The sequence below is a fragment of the Balaenoptera physalus genome (genome assembly GCF_965194825.1).
Source record: "Balaenoptera physalus genome assembly, chromosome: 8".
NCBI classification, from domain to species: Eukaryota; Metazoa; Chordata; class Mammalia; order Artiodactyla; family Balaenopteridae; genus Balaenoptera; species Balaenoptera physalus.
In genome coordinates, this window is record NC_138887.1 from 106,150,115 (window position 1) to 106,167,252 (window position 17,138).

General features: G+C 40.5%; 2 protein-coding genes and 1 long non-coding RNA gene across 3 annotated transcripts in view; 1 reads left to right on the top strand and 2 right to left on the bottom strand.

Moving 5' to 3' along the window:
• The window catches only part of AGBL3 (AGBL carboxypeptidase 3), a 137,060-nt gene that overhangs the window by 112,946 nt on the left and 6,976 nt on the right, over positions 1-17,138 (top strand).
• Positions 1-17,138, bottom strand: part of CYREN (cell cycle regulator of NHEJ) — a 78,905-nt gene that overhangs the window by 32,220 nt on the left and 29,547 nt on the right. The gene's annotated exons all lie outside the window — the stretch shown is intronic.
• Positions 494-16,498, bottom strand: LOC309666088. The gene is made up of 2 exons (XR_014266885.1): positions 4,558-16,498; positions 494-769 (listed from the first exon to the last, which is right to left on the bottom strand). It is a non-coding gene; the product is annotated as an uncharacterized lncRNA (long non-coding RNA).

Consider the following 17,138-nt stretch of genomic DNA (forward strand, 5'->3'; position numbering starts at 1 on the left):
AAAATTATACAACATGCTTATGAACAATTCATGAGTCAATTCATGAGTCTCAAAGGAAATAAAAACATATACTGAAACGAATAAAAATGAAGACAATATATCAAAATTTGTGGGATGCAGCTAAAGCAGGGCTGGGAAGGACACTTATAGAACTAAACACATACATTAAGAGGAAAAATCTCAAACCAATAAGCTCCAACTGTAAGAACCTATAAAAAGAAGAGCAAAATAAACCCAAAGCAAGTAAAAGGAAGGGAATAATAAAGAGATGAAATTTAAAACAGAAAAATGACACACATAGCATGTTCATGGATTAGAAAACCCAACTGAGTAAAGATGTCAGTTCTTCCCAAATTGATATACAACTTTTATGTAATTCCTATCAAAATCCCAGCAAGACTTTTTGTAGATATAGAAAAGATTATCCTAAAATATATATACAAAGGCATTAAGATAGCAAAAACAATTTTGAAAAAGAAAGATAACATGGAAAGAATCAGTCTATCTGATTTAAAGACCTTTAATATAGCTACAATAATTAAGAGAATATAGTATGCGAAGAGGAATAGCCATACATATCAATGGAACCAAATAAAGAACCAAGAAACAGACCCTATACAAATATCCTTGACTAGTTTTGACAGAAATGCAAAAGCAACTCAATGGAGCAGAAAGAGCCTGTTTAACCAATCTTGCTGCAGCAATTAAACATCCACAGGCCAAATAAATGAACCTTGACCTAAACTCATACCTTATACAAAAAAAATAACTCAAGATTAGGGGGAAGATGGCGGAAGAGTAAGACGCGGAGATCACCTTGCTTCCCACAGATACAGTAGAAATACAGCTACACGTGGAACTGCTCCTACAGAACACCCACTGAACGCTGGCAGAAAACGTCAGACCTCCCAAAAGGCAAGAAACTCCCCCCATACTTGGGTAGGGCAAAAGAAAAAAGACATAACAGAGACAAAAGAATAGGGACGGCACCTGCACCAGTGGGAGGGAGCTGTGAAAGAGGAGAGATTTCCACGCACTAGGAAGCCCCTTCGCGGGCGGAGACTGCAGGTGGCGGAGGGGGAAGCTTCGGAGCCATGGAGGAGAGCGCAGCCACAGAGGTGCGGAGGGCAAAGCGGAGAGATTCCCGCACGGAGGATCAGTGCCGACTAGCACTCACCAGCCCGAGAGGCTTGTCTGCTCACCTGCCGGGGCGGGCGGGGCTGGAGCTGAGGCTCGGGCTTTGGTCGGATCGCAGGGAGAGGACTGGGGTTGGTGGTGTGAACACAGCCTGAAGGGGTTAGTGCACCACAGCTAGCCGGGAGGGAGTCCGGGAAAAAGTCTGCAGCTGCCGAAGAGGCAAGAGACTTTTTCTTCCCTCTTTGTTTCCTGGTGCGCGAGGAGAGGGGATTCAGAGCGCCGCCTAAACGAACTTCAGAGACGGGCGCGAGCCGCGGCTATCAGCGCGGATCCCACAGCAACAGGGGCGCAGAGGAAAAAACGGAGAGATTCCCGCACAGAGGCTCGGCGCCGAGCAGCACTCACCAGCCCGAGAGGCTTGTCTGCTCACCCGCCGGGGCGGGCGGGGCTGGGAGCTGAGGCTCAGCTTCAGTCGGAGCGCAGGGAGAGGACTGGGGTTGGCGGCGTGAACACAGCCTGAAGGGGTTAGCGCACCACAGCTGGCTGGGAGGGAGACCGGGAAAAAGTCTGCAGCTGCTGAAGAGGCAAGAGACTTTCTTGCCTCTTTGTTTCGCGGCGCGCAAGGAGAGGGGATTCAGAGCGCCGCCTAAACGAACTCCAGAGACTGGCGCGAGCCGCGGCTATCAGCGCGGACCCCAGAGACGGGCGTGAGACGCTGGGGCTGTTGCTGCCGCCTCCAAAAATCCTGTGTGCGAGCACAGGTCACTCTCCACACCGCCCCTCCCGGAAGCCTGTGCAGCCCGCCACTGCCAGGGTCCCGTGATCCAGGGACAACATCCCCGGGAGAACGCACTGCGCACCTCAGGCTGGTGCAACGCCACGCCGGCCTCTGACACCGCAGGCTCGCCCCGCCTCCTCTGTACCCCTCCCTCCCCGCGGCCTGGGTGAGCCAGAGCCCCCGAAGCAGCTGCTCCTTTAACCCCGTCCTGTCTGGGCGGGGAACAGACGCCCTCAGGCGACCTACACGCAGAGGCGGGTCCAAATCCAAAGCTGATCCCCAGGAGCTGTGCGAACAGAGAAGAGAAGGGGAAATCTCTCCCAGCAGCCTCAGAAGCAGCGGATTAAAACTCCACAAACAACTTGATGTGCCTGCATCTGTTGAATACCTGAATAGACAACGAATCATCTCAAATTCAGGAGGTGGACTTTGGGAGCAGGATATATTAATTTTTCCCCTTTTCCTTTTTTTGTGAGTGTATATGTATATGCTTCTGGGTGAGATTTTGTCTGTATAGCTTTGCTTTATAATAGCTTTATTTTACTTCACTATATTATAGCCTCTTTCTTTCTTTCTTTCTATTTTTTCTCCCTTTTACTCTGAGCCATGTGGACGAAAGGCTCTTGGTGCTCCAGCCAGGCATCAGGGCCGTACCTCTGAGGTGGGAGAGCCAACTTCAGGACACTGGTCCACAGGAGACCTCCCAGCTCCATGTAATACCAAACGGCAAAAATCTCTCAGAGATCTCCATCTCAACATCAAGACCCAGCATCACTCAATGACCAGCAAGCTACAGTGCTGAACACCCTATGCCAAACAACTAGCAAGACAGGAACACAGCTCCATCCATTAGCAGAGAGGCTGCCTAAAATCATAATAAGGCCACAGACACCCCAAAATACACCACCAGACGTGGACGTGCCCACCAGAAAGACAAGATCCAGCCTCATCCACCAGAACTCAGGCACTAGTCCCCTCCACCAGGAAGCCTACACAACCCACTGAACCAACCTTAGCCACTGGGGACAGATACCAAAAACAACGGGAACTACGAACCTGCAGCCTGTGAAAAGGAGACCCCAAAGACAGTAAGATAAGCAAAATGAGACGACAGAAAAACACACAGCAGATGAAGGAGCAGGGTCAAAACACACCAGACCTAACAAATGAAGAGGAAATAGGTAGTCTACCTGAAAAAGAATTCAGAATAATGATAGTAAGGATGATCCAAAATCTTGGAAACAGAATAGACAAAATGCAAGAAACATTTAACAAGGACGTAGAAGAACTAAAGAGGAACCAAGCAATGATGAAAAACACAATAAATGAAATTAAAAATACTCTAGATGGGATCAACAGCAGAATAACTGAGCCAGAAGAAAGGATAAGTGACCTGGAAGATAAAATGGTGGAAATAACTACTGCAGAGCAGGATAAAGAAAAAGGAATGAAAAGAACTGAGGACAGTCTCAGAGACCTCTGGGACAACATTAAACGCACCAACATTCGAATTATAGGGGTCCCAGAAGAAGAAGAGAAAAAGAAAGGGACTGAGAAAATATTTGAAGAGATTATAGTTGAAAACTTCCCTAATATGGGAAAGGAAATAGTTAATCAAGTCCTGGAAGCACAGAGAGTCCCATACAGGATAAACCCAAGGAGAAACACGCCAAGACACATATTAATCAAACTGTCAAAAATTAAATATAAGGAAAACATATTAAAGGCAGCAAGGGAAAAACAACAAATAACACACAAGGGAATCCCCATAAGGTTAACATCTGATCTTTCAGCAGAAACTCTGCAAGCCAGAAGGGAGTGGCAGGATATACTTAAAGTGATGAAGGAGAAAAACCTACAACCAAGATTACTCTACCAGCAAGGATCTCATTCAGATGTGATGGAGAAATTAAAACCTTCACAGACAAGCAAAAGCTGAGAGAGTTCAGCACCACCAAACCAACTTGACAACAAATGCTAAAGGAACTTCTCCAGGCAAGAAACACAAGAGAAGGAAAACACCTACAATAACAAACCCAAAACATTTAAGAAAATGGGAATAGGAACATACATATCGATAATTACCTTGAATGTAAATGGATTAAATGCTCCCACCAAAAGACACAGGCTGGCTGAATGGATACCAAAACAAGACCCATATATATGCTGTCTACAAGAGACCCACTTCAGACCTAGAGACACATACAGACTGAAAGTGAGGGGATGGAAAAAGATATTCCATGCAAATGGAAATCAAAAGAAAGCTGGAGTAGCAATTCTCGTATCAGACAAAATAGACTTTAAAATAAAGACTATTACAAGAGACAAAGAAGGACACTATATAATGATCAAGGGATCGATCCAAGAGGAAGGTATAACAATTGTAAATATTTATGCACCCCACATAGGAGCACCTCAATACATAAGGCAAATACTAACAGCCATAAAAGGGGAAATCGACAGTAACACAATCATAGTAGGGGACTTTAACACCCCACTCTCACCAATGGACAGATCATCCAAAATGAAAATAAATAAGGAAACACAAGCTTTAAATGATACTTTGTTATAAAGCAGAAGCTAACACACCACTGTAAGGCAATTATACTTCAATAAAGATGTTTAAAAAAAAAAAAAAAAACTCAAAATAGATCATGGACTTAACTGCACAACATGAACCTATAAAACTTTTAGAAAAAAAGAAAATCTTCAGAATCTAGAACTGGACAAAAAGCATGATCCATAAAAGAAAACTTGATAAGTTGGAATTTATCAAAATAACAGCGTTTGCCCTTTGAAAGACCGTTAAGAGGATAAAAAGCAAGCTATAGTATTGGAAAAAATTTAAAAACAGCCCTCAAACCAAAAATATTAGACTCATGCAAGCTACACAGGACACTCCCACATAAAAACAGCCATTCAAGACCACAACAGATAATTGCTTCTCCTAAACTCACAGAGTCAGAGGAATATAAGTAAAATGAAGAAGCAGAGGAACCACTCCCAATTAAAATATCAAGAGAATTTACCCTGAAAGAACAATGAAATAGATCTATCTAGTCTATTAGACTCTGAGTTCAAAAAGGAGGTAATAAAAATACTGAAGGAATTAAGAAAGGCTATTGATAGAAATGCAGATTACTGTAAAAAGGAACTAGAAACTATAAAGAGAAACCAAGTAAAATTAGAAAATGCATTTGCCAAGATAAAAGCTGAGGTAAAGGCAATAAAATAGCAAACTGAATAATGCAGAAGAATGAATAATTGATCTGCAAGATAGAATATGGAAATCACTCAATCAAAACAGCGGACAGAAAGACCAATGGAAAAAAAAAAAGCAGTATACGAGACCTATGGGATAATATAAAGTGTTCCAATATATGCATAATAGGGATGCCAAAAGGAGAAGAAAGAGAAAAGGGGATCAAAAATGTATTTGAAAAAAATTATGGATGAAATTTCCTGAAATCTAGAGAAGGAAACAGATATCCAGGTACAGGAAGCACAGAGGGTCCCAAACAAGATGAACACAAACAGACCCACACCAAGATATAGCATAATTAAAATGGCAAAAGTTAAAAGATAAAAGATTCTAAAGACAGCAAGATATAAAAACAGAGTCAGTTACAAGGAATCCCCCATAAGACTATCAGCTGATTTCTCTGCAGATACTCTGTGGGTCAGAAGGGAGTGGCATGATATATTCAAAGTCCTGAAAGGGAAAACCCTATAACCTAGGATACTCTACCCAGCAAGACTATCATTTAGAATAGAAGGGATCAAGAATTTCTCAGACAGGAGGACCTTCAAGATGGTGGAGGAGTAAGACGTGGAGATCACCTTCCTCCCCACAAATACATCAAAAATACATCTACATGTGGAACAACTCCTACAGAACACCTACTGAACGCTGGCAGCAGACCTCAGACTTCCCAAAAGGCAAGAAACTCCCCACATACCTGGGTAGGGCAAAAGAAAAAAGAAAAAACAGAGACAAAAGAATAGGGACAGGACCTGCACCTCTGGGAGGGAGCTGTGAAGGAGGAAAAGCTTCCACACACTAGGAAGACCCTTCACTGACGGAGACGGGGGGGTGGCGGGGGGGAAGCTTCGGAGCCACAGAGTAGAGCCCAGCAACAGGGGTGCAGAGGGCAAAGCAGAGAGATTCCCACACAGAAGATGAGTGCTGATCAGCACTCACCAGCCTGAGAGGCTTGTCTGCTCACCCACCGGGGCGGGCGGGGGCTGGGAGCTGAGGCTCGGGCTTCGGAGGTCAGATCCCAGGGAGAGGACTGGGGTTGGCTGCGTGAACACTGCCTGAAGGGGGCTAATGCGCCACAGCTAGCTGGGAGTGAGTCCGGGAAAAAGTCTGGACCTGCCTAAGAGGCAAGAGACCATCGTTTCAGGGTGCACGAGGAGAGGGGATTCAGAGGACCACCTAAATGAGCTCCAGAGATGGGCACGAGCCGTGGCTATCAGTGCAGACCCCAGAGATGGGCATGAGATGCTAACGCTGCTGCTGCAGCCACCAAGAAGCCTGTGTGCGAGCACAGGTCACTCTCCACACCTCCCCTCCTGGGAGCCTGTGCAGCCCGCCACTGCCAGGGTCCCATGATCCAGGGACAACTTGCCCGGGAGAACACATGGCATGCCTCAGGCTGTTACAACGTCATGCCGGCCTCTGCCACTGCAGGCTTGCCCGGCATTCCATACCCCTCCCTCCCCACCGCCTGAGCGAGCCAGAGGCCCCTAATCAGCTGCTTCTTTAACCCCACCCTGTCTGAGCGGGAACAGATGCCCACAGGCGACCTACACGGCAGAGGTGAGGCCAAATCCAAAGCTGAACTCCAGGAGCTGTGCGAACAAAGAAGAGAAAGGGAAATCTCTCCCAGCAGCCTCAGGAGCAGCGGATTAAATCTCCACAATCAACCTGATGTACCCTGCATCTGTGGAATACCTGAATAAACAACGAATCATCCCAAAATTCAGGCGGTGGACTTTGGGAGCAATGATATATATATATTTTCCTTTTTCTCCTTTTGTGAGTGTGTATGTGTATGCTTCTTTGTGTGCTTTTGTCTGTATAGCTTTGCTTTTACCATTTGTCCTAGGGTTCTATCTGTCTGGTTTTTTGTTGTTTTTTTTTCAGTATAGTTTTTAGCACTTGTTATCATTGGTGGATTTGTTTTTTGGTTTGGTTGCTCTCTTCTTTCTTTCTTTTTTTTATTACATTTTAATATTTTTTACTTTTAATAACAATTTTTTAATTTATTATTTTAATAAATTTATTTTATTTTTCCTCCCTCTCCCTCTCTTTCTTTCGTTCTCCCTTTTATTCTGAGCCGTGTGGATGAAAGGCTCTTGGTGCTCCAGCCGGGCATCAGGCCTGTGCCTCTGAGGTGAGGGAACCGAGTTCAGGACATTGGTCCACCAGAGACCTCCCAGATCCACGTAATATCAAACAGCGAAAACTCTCCCAGAGATATCCATCTCAACACTAAGACCCAGCTCCACTCAACGACCAGCAAGCTACAGTGCTGGACACCCCATGCCAAACAACTAGCAAGACAGGAACACAACCCCATGCATTAGCAGAGAGGCTGCCTAAAATCATAATAAGGCCACAGACACCCCAAAACACACCACTGGATGCGGACCTGCCCACCAGAAAGACAAAATCCAACCTCATCCACCAGAACGCAGGCACCAGTCACCTCCACCAGGAAAGCTACACAAGCCACTGAACCAACATTACCCACTGGGGGCAGAACCAAAACCAACGGGAACTACGAACCTGCAGCCTGTGAAAAGAAGACCCCAAACACAGTAAGTTGAGCAAAATGAGAAGACAGAGAAATACACAGCAGATGAAGGAGCAAGGTAAAAACCCACCAGACCAAACAAATGAAGAGGAAACAGGCAGTCTACCTGAAAAAGAATTCAGAGTAATGATAGTAAAGATGATCCAAAATCTTGGAAACAGAATGGAGAAAATACAAGAAATGTTTAACAAGGACCTAGAAGAACTAAAGAGCAAACAAACAATGATGAACAACACAATAAATTAAGTTAAAAATTCTCTAGAAGGAATCAATAGCAGAATAACTGAGGCAGAAGAACGGATAAGTGACCTGAAAGATAAAATAGTGGAAATAACTACCACAGAACAGAACAAAGAAAAAAGAATGAAAAGAATTGAGGACAGTCTCACAGACCTCTGGGACAACATTAAACACATCAACATTTAAATTATAGGGGTCCCAGAAGAAGAGAAAAAAACGGGGCTCAAAAAATATTTGAAGAGATTATAGTTGAAGACTTCCCTAATATGGGAAAGGAAACAGTCAATCAAGTCCACGAAGTGCAGAGAGTCCCATACAGGATAAATCCAAGGAGAAACACGCCAAGACACATATTAATCAAACTATCAAAAATTAAATACAAAAAAAATATTAAAAGCAGCAAGCAAAAAGCAAGAAATAACATACAAGCGAATCCCCATAAAGTTGACAACTGATCTTTCAGCACTCTGCAAGCCAGAAGGGAGTGGCAGGACATATTTAAAGTGATGAAAGGGAAAAACCTACAACCAAGATTACTCTACCCAGCAAGGATCTCATTCAGATTCGACAGAGAAATTAAAACCTTTACAGACAAGCAAAAGCTAAGAGAATATAGCACCACCAAACCAGCTTTACAACAAATGCTAAAGGAACTTCTCTAGGCAGGAAACACAAGAGAAGGAAAAGACCTACAAAAACAAACCCAAAACAATTAAGAAAATGGTAATAGGAACATACATATCAATAATTAACTTAAATACAAATGGATTAAATGCTGCAACCAAAAGACACAGACTGGCTGAATGGATACAAAAACAAGACCCGTATATATGCTGTCTACAAGAGACCCACTTCAGACCTAGGGAAACGTGCAGACTGAAAGTGAGGGGACGGAAAAAGATATTCCATGCAAATGGAAATCAAAAGAAAGCTGAAGTAGCAATTCTCATAGACAAAATAGACTTTACAACAAAGACTATTACAAGAGACAAAGAAGGACACTACATAATGATCAAGGGATCAATCCAACAAGAAGATATAACAATTGTAAATATTTATGCACCCAACATAGGAGCACCTCAATACATAAGGCAAATGCTAACAACCATAAAAGGGGAAATCGACAGTAACACAATCATAGTAGAGGACTTTAACACCCCACTTTCACCAACGGACAGAGCATCCAAAATGAAAATAAATAAGGAAACACAAGCTTTAAATGACATGTTAAACAAGATGGACTTAATTGATATTTATAGGACATTCCATCCAAAAACAACAGAATACACCTTCTTCTCAAGAGCTCATGGAACATTCTCCAGGATAGATCATATCTGGGGTCACAAATCAAGCCTTGGTAAATTTAAGAAAATTGAAATCGTATCAAGTATCCTTTCTGATCACAACGCTATGAGACTAGATATCAATTATAGGAAAAAAACTGTAAAAAGTACAAACACATGGAGGCTAAACAATACGCTACTAACTAACCAAGATATCACTGAAGAAATCAAAGAGGAAATCAAAAAATACCTAGAAACAAATGACAATGAAAACACGACGACCCAAAACCTATGGGATGCAGCAAAAGCAGTTCTAAGAGGGAACTTTACAGCAATACAATCCTACCTCAAGAAAAAAGAAAAATCTCAAAAAAACAACCAAACATACACCTAAAGCAATTAGAGAAAGAAGAACAAAAACAACCCCAAAGTTAGCAGAAGGAAAGAAATCATAAAGATCAAATCAGAAATAAATGAAAAAGAAATGAAGGAAATGATAGCAAAGATCAATAAAACTAAAAGCTGGTTCTTTCAGAAGATAAACAAAATTGATAAACCATTAGCCAGACTCATCAAGAAAAAAAGGGAGAAGACTCAAATCAATAGAATTAGAAATGAAAAAGGAGAAGTAACCACTGACACGGCAGAAATACAAAGGATCATGAGATATTCCTACAACCAACTATATGCCAATAAAATGGACAACCTGGAAGAAATGGACAAATTCTTAGAAAAGCACTACCTTCCAAGACTGAACCAGGAAGAAATAGAAAATATAAACAGAACAATCACAAGCACTGAAATTGAAACTGTGATTAAAAATCTTCCAACAAACAAAAGCCCAGGACCAGATGGCTTCACAGGCAAATCCTATCAAATATTTAGAGAAGAGCTAACACCTATCCTTCTAAAACTCTTCCGAAATATAGAAGGAGGAACACTCCCAAACTCATTCTAGGAAGCCATCATCACCCTGATACGAAAACCAGACAAAGATGTCACAAAGAAAGAAAAGTACAGGCCAATATCACTGATGAACATAGGGGCAAAAATCCTCCACAAAATACTAGCAAACAGAATCCAAGAGCACATTAAAAGGATCATACACCATGATCAAGTGGGGTTTATCCCAGGAATGCAAGGATTCTTCAATATATGCAAATCAATCAATGTGATACACCATATCAACAAATTGAAGGATAAAAACCATATGATAATATCAATAGATGCAGAAAAAGATTTTGACAAAATTTAACAACGATTTATGATAAAAACCCTCCAGAAAGTAGGCATAGAGGGAACTTACTCAATATAATAAAGACCATATATGACAAACCCACAGCCAACATCGTTCTCAATGGTGAAAAACTGAAACCATTTCCACTAAGATCAGGAACAAGACAAGGTTGCCCACTCTCACCACTATTATTCAACATAGTTTTGGAAGTTTTAGTCACAGCCATCAGAGAAGAAAAAGAAATAAAAGGAATACAAATCAGAAAAGAAGAAGTAAAACTGTCACTCTTTGCAGATGACACGATACTATACATAGAGAATCCTAAAGATGCTACCAGAAAACTACTAGAGCTAATCAATGAATTTCGTAAAGTAGAAGGATACAAAATTAATGCACAGAAATCTCTGGCACTCCTATACAGTATTGATGAGATATCTGAAAGAGAAATTAGGGAAACCCTCCCATTTACCACTGCAACAAAAAGAATAAAATACCTAGGAATAAACCTACCTAAGGAGACAAAAGAACTGTATGCAGAAAACTATAAGACACTGATGAAAGAAATTAAAGATGATACAAACAGATGGAGAGATATACCATGTTCTTGGATTGGAAGAATCAACATTGTGAAAATAACTATACTACCCAAAGCAATCTACAGATGCAATGCAATCCCTATGAAACTACCAATGGCATTTTTCACAGAACTAGAACAAAAAATTTCACAATCTGTATGGAAACACAAAAGACCCCGAATAACCAAAGCAATCTTGAGAAAGAAAAATGGAGCTGGAGGAATCAGGCTCACTGACTTCAGACTATACTACAAAGCTACAGTGATCAAGACAGTATGGTACTGGCACAAAAACAGAAATATAGATCAGTGGAACAGGAGAGAAAGCCCAGAGATAAACCCACACACATACGGTCACCTTATCTTTGATAAAGGAGGCAAGAGTATACAATGGAGAAAAGACAGCCTCTTCTATAAGTGGTGCTAGGAAAACTAGACAGCTACATGTAAAAGAACGAAATTAGAACACACTCTAACACCATACACAAAAATAAACTCAAAATGGATTAAAGACCTAAATGTAAGGCCAGACAATATAAAACTCTTAGAGGAAAACATAGGCAGAACACTCTATGACATAAATCACAGCAAGATCCTTTTTGACCCACCTCCTAGAGAAATGGAAATAAAAACAAAAATAAACAAATGGGACCTAATGAAACTTAAAAGCTTTTGCATAGCAAAGGAAAACATAAACAAGACCAAAAGAACCCTCAGAATGGGGGAAAATATTTGCAAATGAAGCAACTGACAAAGGATTAATCTCCAAAATTTACAAGCAGCTCATGCAGCTCAATATCAAAAAAACAAACAACCCAATCCAAAAATGGGCAGAAGACCTAAACAGACATTTCTCCAAAGAAGATATACAGATAGCCAACAAATATATGAAAGAATGCTCAACATCACTAATCATTAGAGAAATGCAAGTCAAAACTACAATGAGGTATCACCTCACAGCGGTCAGAATGGCCATCATCAAAAAATCTACAAACAATAAATGCTGGAGAGGGTGTGGAGAAAAGGGAACCCTCTTGCACTGCTGGTGGGAATGTAAATTGATACAGCCACTATGGAGAACAGTATGGAGGTTCCTTATAAAACTAAAACTAGAACTACCATACAACCCAGCAATCCCACTACTGAGCATATACCCTGAGAAAACCATAATTCAAAGAGTCACGTACCACAATATTCATTGCAGCTCTATTTACAATAGCCAGGTCATGGAAGCAACCTAAATGCCCATCGACAGATGAATGGATAAAGAAGATATGGCACATATATACAATGGACTATTACTCAGCCATAAAAGGAAACAAAATTGAGTTATTTGTAGTGAGGTGGATGGACCTAGAGTTGGTCATACAGAGTGAAGTAAGTCAGAAAAACAAATACCATATGCTAACACATATATATGGAATCTAAAAAAAAAAAAAAGGTTCTGAAGAACCTAGGGGCAGGACAGGAATAAAGACACAGACGTAGAGAATGGACTTGACATGGGAAGGGGGAAGGGTAAGCTGGGACAAAGTGAGAGACTGGCACTGACATATATAAATACCAAATGTAAAATAGATAGCTAGTGGGAAGCAGCTGCATAGCACAGGGAGATCAGCTCCATGCTTTGTGACCACCTAGAGGGGTGGGATAGGGAGGGTGGGAGGGAGATGCAAGAGGGAGGAGATATGGTTATATGGGTATATACGTATACATATAGCTGATTCACTTTGTTATACAGCAGAAATTAACACAACATTGTAAAGCAATTATACCAATAAAGGTTTTAAAATAAATAAATAAATAAATAAAAATTAAAAATCCAAAGGGAAAAAAAAATTTCTCAGACAAGCAAAAATTAGAAGAATACTAAACCTATGCTAAAAGAAATATTGAAAGGTCTTCTCTAAATAGAAAAGAAGAATCTATAGGAAAGAGATAAACACAATTGGAAAGTAAATCACTTAAATAAGCCAGTATACAGATCAGATAGAAAAAAAATTTTTTTTAATTTGTATATGTGAAAGTGATTATAACTACAATGAATAGCAAAAGGATCAATATGAAGATGTAAAAGAGGACATCAAAACCATAGAATGTGCGGGAGGGAAGTAAGATAATGTAGATTTTTTTTGAGATTGTATTTGAGCCTATATGACTAACAGTCTAAAGCAAGTAGATATAGTAATGGGTTATCATTCTTGAAAATCAGGGTAACCACAAATCAAAAACTTAAAATAGATTCACAAAAACCAAAAAGAACAGAGCAAAAGCATAATATAAAAGAAAACCATCAAACCACAAAAGGAAAAAAAAAAGAAAAAGAAAGGAATAAAGAAGAAATACAAAATCAACTGGAAAACAAGGTTTAAAATGGCAGTAAATTCATAACTATCAATAATTACCTTAGGGACTTCCCTGGTGGTCCAGGGGTAAAGAATCCGCCTTCCAATGCAGGGGACGTGGGATCGATCCCTAGTCAGAGAACTAAGATCCCACATGCTGCAGGGCAACTAAGCCCACGCACCACAACTACTGAGCTCCTGGGCCTCAACTAGAGAGCCTGCGTGCCGCAAACTACAGAGCCCACACACTCTGGAACCCATGCGCCACAACTACAGAGCCCACGCACCCTGGAGCCTGCACGCCATAACTAGAGAGAGAAAACCTGCACGCCACAACTAGAAAGAAGCCTGTGTGCCACAACGAAAGATCCCACGTGCCTCAATGAAGATCCCATACCGCAACTAAGACCCGATGCAGCCAAAAATAAATAAATAAACAAATAATAGAAAATCCTTTAAAAAAGTTAGCTTAAATGTCAATAGACTAAATGCTCCAATCAAAAGACACAGAGTGGCAGACTGAATAATAAAACATAACCTATAATTTGCTGCCTACAAAAGACTCACTTTAGGGTGAAAGACACACACAGATTAAAGTGAGGTGATGGAAAAGGAAATTTCATGTAAATGGAAATGACAAGAAAACAAGGGTAGCAATACTCATATCAGACAAAATAGACTTTAAAACAAAGGCCATAAAGAAAGGCAATAAAGGACATTATATAATGATAAAGGGATCAATACAAGAAGAGGATATTGCACTCATTAACATACATGCACCCAACACAGGAGCACCTAAATACATAAAACAAATAGCAGCAGACATAAAGTAAGAAATTGATGGGGATATAATAATAGTAGGATACTTTAATACCCCACTGACATCAATGGACATATCTTCCAAATGTCAAACCAATAAGGCAACAGAGATCCTAAATGATACAATAGAACAGTTAGACTTAATTGATATTTTCAGGACATTACATCCAAAAAAACACACACACACACACACAGAATACATGTTCTTTTCAAGTGCACATGGAACATTCTCCAGGATTGAGAGCATTAGTATAATTCTCCATGGAACAGAATAAAGAAAAAAGAACAAAAAGAAATGAGGACAGTCTCAGAGACCTCTGGGACAACATTAAATGCACCAACATTTGAATTACAGGGGTCCCAGAAGAAGAAGAAAAAGAGAAAGGGCCTGAGAAAATATTTGAAGAGATTATAGTCAAAAACCTCCCTAACATGGGAAAGGAAATAGTCACCCAAGTCCAGGAAGCGCAGAGAGTCCCATACAATATAAACCCAAGGAGGAACACACCGAGACACATACTAATCAAAAAAGCCTACAAATAATAAAGGCTGGAGAAGGTGTGGAGAAAAAAGGAACCCTCCTACACTGTTGGTGGGAATGTAAATTGGTGCAACCACAATGGAAAACAGTATGGAGGTTCCTTAAAAAACTAAAAATAGAGTTGCCATATGATCCAGCAATCCCACTCCTGGGCATATATCCAGAAAAAACTCTAATTTGAAAAGATACATGCACCCCAATATTCAGAGCAACACTATTTAAAATAGCCAAGACATGGAAGCAACCAAATGTCCATCAACAGATGAATGGATAAAGGAGATGTGGTACATATATACAATGGAATATTACTCAGCCATAAAAATAATGAAATAATGCCATTTGCATCAACATGGATGGATCTAGAGATTATCATACTAAGTGAAGTCAGGAAGAGTAAGACAAATACCATATGATATCACTTATATGTGGAATCTAAAATGATACAAATGAACTTATTTATGAAAGAGAACTAGACTCACAGACACAGAAAACAAACTTATGGTTGCCAAAGTGGAAAGGGAGTGGGGGAGAGATAAATTAGGAGTTTGGGATTAGCAGATACAAACTACTATATATAAAATAAATAAACAATAAGGTCCTACTGTATAGCACAAGGAACTATATTCAATATTCTGTAATAAGCCATAATAGAATATGAAAACAATATATATATGTATAACTGAATCACTTTCTGTACACCAGAAACTAACACACTGTAAATCAACTATACTTCAATTTAAAAAATAAAAAATAATAATAATTAAAATAACATAAAACACACAAGTAGGAAAAAAAACTCAACAGTAAGAAAACAAATAGTTCATTTAGAAAATGGGCAAAAGACATGAATTGATATTTCACCATACAGAATATACAGATGGCACATAAGCCATGAAAAGATGTTCCACATCATTAGCCATTAGGGAAATGCAATTAAAACCACAATGAGATATCACCACACACCTATCAGAATGGCTATAATAAAAAATAGTGAGAACACCAAATGCTGATGAGGATGCAAAGAAACTGGGTTACTCACATACTGCTGGTAGGAATCTAAAATGGTACAGTCACTCCGGAAAATAGCTTGGCAGTTTCTTTAAAACCAAATATATAACAACCATATGACCCAGCAATTGCTCTCCTGAGCATTAATCCCAGAGGAATGAAGACTTATGTTGACAAACCTGTACACAAACGTTTATAGCAGCTCTATTTGTAACAGCCATAAACTGGCAACAATCCGCATGTCCTTCAATGGATGAATCATTAAACAAACTGGCACATCCATGCCATGAACCACTACTCAGCAATAATGACGAATGAACCATTGATACACAAAACAACCTGGCTGAGTCTCCAGAGAGCTACGCTGGGCGAAAAAAGCCAATCGCAAAAGGTTACATATGGTAACCACGTTCTCGAAATAACAAAATGATGTAATCTGGACAACAGACTGACTGGCAGGAGTTAAGGAGGGGATGAGGAAGGAGGAAAGTAGGTATGACAGTAAAAGGGAAACATGAGGGGACTGTTCTGTATCTTGACTATATCTACTGCAATATCCTGATTGTGTTACTGTTTACAGTTTTGCAAGATATTACGTTTAGGGGAAACTGGGTGGAGGGTACATTACATCTCTCTATATTATTTCTTACAACTGTAGGTGGGTCTACAATTATCTCAAACTTAAGAGTTTAATTAAAAATACTGTTGGGCTTCCCTGGTGGCGCAGTGGTTGAGAATCTGCCTGCCAATGCAGGGGACACGGGTTCAAGCCCTGGTCTGGGAAGGTCCCACATGCCGCAGAGCGACTAGGCCTGTGAGCCACAACTACTGAGCCTGCGCGTCTGGAGCTTGTGCTCCGCCACAAGAGAGGCCGCGATAGTGAGAGGCCCGCGCACCGCGATGAAGAGTGGCCCCCGCTTGCCGCAACTAGAGAAAGCCCTCGCACAGAAACGAAGACCCAACACAGCCAAAAATAATAAATTAAATTAAAAAAAAAATACTGTTGATATTCTGTGGTTAAAAAATGGAATTCTAAAGAAAAACTGAGAGATTTTAGGTAGCGACAATTAGTAATTTATAAAACCTCCCTCTCGAGGAAAACTTCCCTCTCTTGGACTCATATCGATCCCTTTACTGACTACAGGGGGGAAAAAACTTAGAGCATGTATGCTGAGTTGATTCTAACGGAATAAACAAAGTAGATTTTTAGAGCAAAGTAGAATTTTAGAGAACATTTCCTTCAACTAGATGCATAAAGTAAAGAGCTAAGGCCCAGAATGGCCGTTATATTAGGAAGCCTGGGGTCAGGGCAGGTATCCAAATAAACATATCCTCTAGGCATTTAGAAATACAA